This window comes from Ipomoea nil, unplaced genomic scaffold, assembly GCF_001879475.1.
Source record: "Ipomoea nil cultivar Tokyo-kokei standard unplaced genomic scaffold, Asagao_1.1 scaffold3150, whole genome shotgun sequence".
In the NCBI taxonomy this organism is placed as follows: Eukaryota; Viridiplantae; Streptophyta; class Magnoliopsida; order Solanales; family Convolvulaceae; genus Ipomoea; species Ipomoea nil.
The window spans coordinates 888,259-891,947 of record NW_017619578.1 but is presented as its reverse complement, the minus strand read 5'-3'; positions in this window follow the sequence as shown (position 1 = coordinate 891,947).

Here is a 3,689-nt window from a genome sequence, read left to right as displayed (position 1 = left end):
GATTTGATTTGCTTTCCGCGTTGGCATGCATCACACACTTGGTCCTTCTTGAAGATAATACTTGGTAGTCCTTCAACTAGATTTTTCTTTGCAAGCTGATTGATAGTCTTGAAGTTTAAATGGTTGAGCTTTTTGTGCCATTCCCAATTTGCTTCATTCGAATTTCTGGCCATTAAGCATACTGAATCTTTGCTTGTGCTCCAATCAACAATATACATATTCTTTCGCCTTTTTATTAGGCAATTATCTTTGGAAAATTCCACAAGATAGCCTTTATCACAAAATTGACTAGTGCTCAACAAATTGAATTTTAGGCCTTCAACAAATGAAACATCTTCGATTTTCAAACCATTTCTTTCAATTGTACCAGCTCCTTTTGTAGTTCCATAATTTTGATTTCCTCCAAATATAACTTTTGGTCCATCGATTTTCTTGAAATTCACTAGACAAGATTTATTTCTAGTCATGTGGCGTGAGCAACCACTATCGATGTACCAAACATCCTACAAAAAAGATTAGTTGGTTTTAGGTACCCATACTTGCTTGGGTCCTTTGCTGTTAGTAATTTTTGGTAACCAAACCCACCTTGATCCTATTGAATTAAGATAAGGCGGTTTGTAACCATTTGAAACACGATAATCATAATTAACTTTTGAAAACATTTTTGGCGCCGGGTTTTGAAAAACATTTTTATATCTAGGCACCTGGGAAGAGGATTGTTGCTTTGGTCTATAAGAAGCATTTAAACAAGATTTACACAACCAATCCTTTTGAGTGGAATAAAATCTTCCATCTCTATTTCTAGAAAAGCTTCCCTCTTTTCTAAAAATTCTTTTTGCACTTGACTCTTTGGCATATCTTTGCTTGAAGAATTTTTGTTGCTTTGCCGTGTTATTGAACTGTTTTGGCCTACCAACATTCAACTTTGCTTTCTCATGATAGCCAAGTCCTTGTCTCATTGTGTTATACTGACTTTTAACAAATTTTACCACTTGCACTTTATTGATTAAAGGAGTAGTAAGATTAGTCAGTTTCGGAGGGGTTTGAGAACATGTGGAGTCATAACCGATTCCGGTTCTATCTCCTGATGGCTTTTGCATGTTTACCATTTTATCCATAATTTTGGACGAATTAGTAAACGTAGCAATGGTAGCCCGAAGGTTATGTTCTCTAACCTCTCTTGATTTACACTCTTCTTGAAGTTGAATATTTTCACTCTTCAAGTTACTCACTTCAAGTAAAGCATCTTGCAATTTTTTATTCATCTCTTCTTTTTCAAGAATTAGAATATTATTGCGCTCCTTGAGTTGAGGATGAGTGAGCATAATCTCTTGACAATCTCGCATTAGGTTGTCAATAGATTCACGAGAAAAAGAGGAATTAACAGAATTGAAAGAATTAGATGTTACCTCTTCTTCCTCTGCTCCAAGAGCCATAAAGCACTCTTCACTTGAACTCAACTCAATTGATTTGCATATTAGAGCCGTGTCATCTTCCGAACTTGAGCTTTCATCACTTGATGACAATCCATTCGACTCATCATTTTCATTTGGTTCAATGCTAACGAGAGCTTTTCTTTTGTCGCGCTTGAACCTTCGATCTTTGCTTTCGGATTTATTCGGTGTAGATTCAACATTTATGCCTTGATACTTGCTAACGATCGGATACGGACAATTTATTTTGAAATGTCCGGGTTTGTGGCAATTGTAGCATAAATTGTTGTTTTCTTCGACTTTCTCTTCTTGTGTCGTGCGAGAGACATATTTTCCACGAGCAGAATTTTTGTTGTCTCCTTTTCGCATGAACCTTTTGAATTTTCTAACAAAAAGAGCAAATTGTTCGTCAGTTATAAAATCAATATTATCTACTGACCTGGAGGTTGACGGTTGTTCGGCCATTAGAGCTGGATTTCGAATTTCATGAACTTCATCATCTTTGGCCTTCATTTCGAACTCATATGCTTTAAGATCACTAAATAATTTATCGGTTGACAATATTCTTAGATCTCGGTGATCTCGCATAGCCGTAACCTTCATATCCCAAGTAGATGGTAAGCCTCGTAGAACTTTGAGATTAATTTCCTTTTGGCTAATATTTTTGCCAAGGTCATTAATTTCTCCAAGGATTTTGATCATTCGAGCTTCCATATCAACAATGGATTCGTTTGAGAGCATTTTGAAGTCCTCGAACTTCTTCATAGCAATTGTGAGCTTATTATCTTTTTCTTGTTCATCTCCTTCTCCGATCTTGATGAGAGTATCCCAAATATCTTTTGCACTTGTACATTTTCGAACCTTTGGGAATATTGTATCATCAATGGCTTTGAACAGAATATCTTTGGCAATGTTGTCAAGATTGTTCCTTTTTCTATCATCCGATGTCCATTTCGGTTTTGGCTTTGGTACGAATTGTTGAGCATCCAGAGATAGAAGAAAAGCCGTATTTACTTTCAAAATTTCGATCGGGCCAGTGGAAATAACTTCCCACATTTCATCGTGTAAAGCTGATAGATGAACCTGCATACGAACTTTCCAATCATCAAATATATCAAGCAAGAATAATAGATTTTGAGCTAAATCTTTATTCATCTTCTCGGTGGATACGAGAGACAAATAATCCAATTTACACACACTGGGTAAGATGGATCTGCCTAGCAGTCAGAAACAAGGTTGACCCAATTAGGCAACCTGCTCTTGATACTAATTGTTGGTATCGATTAGAGACAAATTCTGACTCGGATAGGCACCAGCTCTGATACCAATTGTTGGTCCCAAAAGAGGTAAGGTGAAAGTCTAGAGGGGGGGGGGTGAATAGACTTTCAAACTTTTTTCACAATATAACAATTGGTAAGCCAGAGATAAACCAAGACTCTTAACTAGATTGTTAGAGTCCGGTGCACAGCGGAATTAAATAAACGATACGGTGTGTGTGTAGATCGTGTCAAGATTATTGACGTGAGAAGCAAGCAAGAGCGGTAAGTAAAGAAAGCAGTAAAGAACACAAGGCAATTTATAGTGGTTCGCGAGGTGGTGTAATCCTCCTACTCCACTTGCTCTTTTCTCCAAGAGCTAATTCACTATATCCACCACTTCTTGGTTCCAAGATACAATGAATTCCGTGATCTAGTGCTTTGATCACCAAGCCCACACTAATCACACCCAGTGACACCAACACTGCTGCTTCGAGTTTCACGTCGCCGCGTTACTTTCCCAGGATTTCACAACTCCGTGCTACTTTCCCCCCGTCTTCTACGATCCGGTAGAAACGTATCTTCCGTGATCTGGTGCTTTGATCACCAAGCCCACACCAATCACGCCCAATGTCCTCCGACACTGCTGCTTCGGGTTTCACGTCGCCGCGTTACTTTTCCAGGATTTCACAACTCCGTGTTACTTTCCTCCTTTCCCTTGTTTTGCTCCAAAACAAGTTTTGCCTTGCTTCCAACTTTGAGATTCTGTAGATGATCTTCGTTGATGCGCTGAATCTCTTGAAGTTGATGAAGATTTTAACACTCTTGGATATTTCTTTTCTAAGCTATGTATCACTCTAAGTGTTTATCTCACAAAAGATATATCAATTTAAACTCTTGAGATGGAAAGCTTTCTTTGAATTTTGTATGCTCTGTTTAGCTCTGTTCTTGCTCTTTGTATTTTGCTTTTCTTGCTTCTACTATTTACTTCTTTTTCACC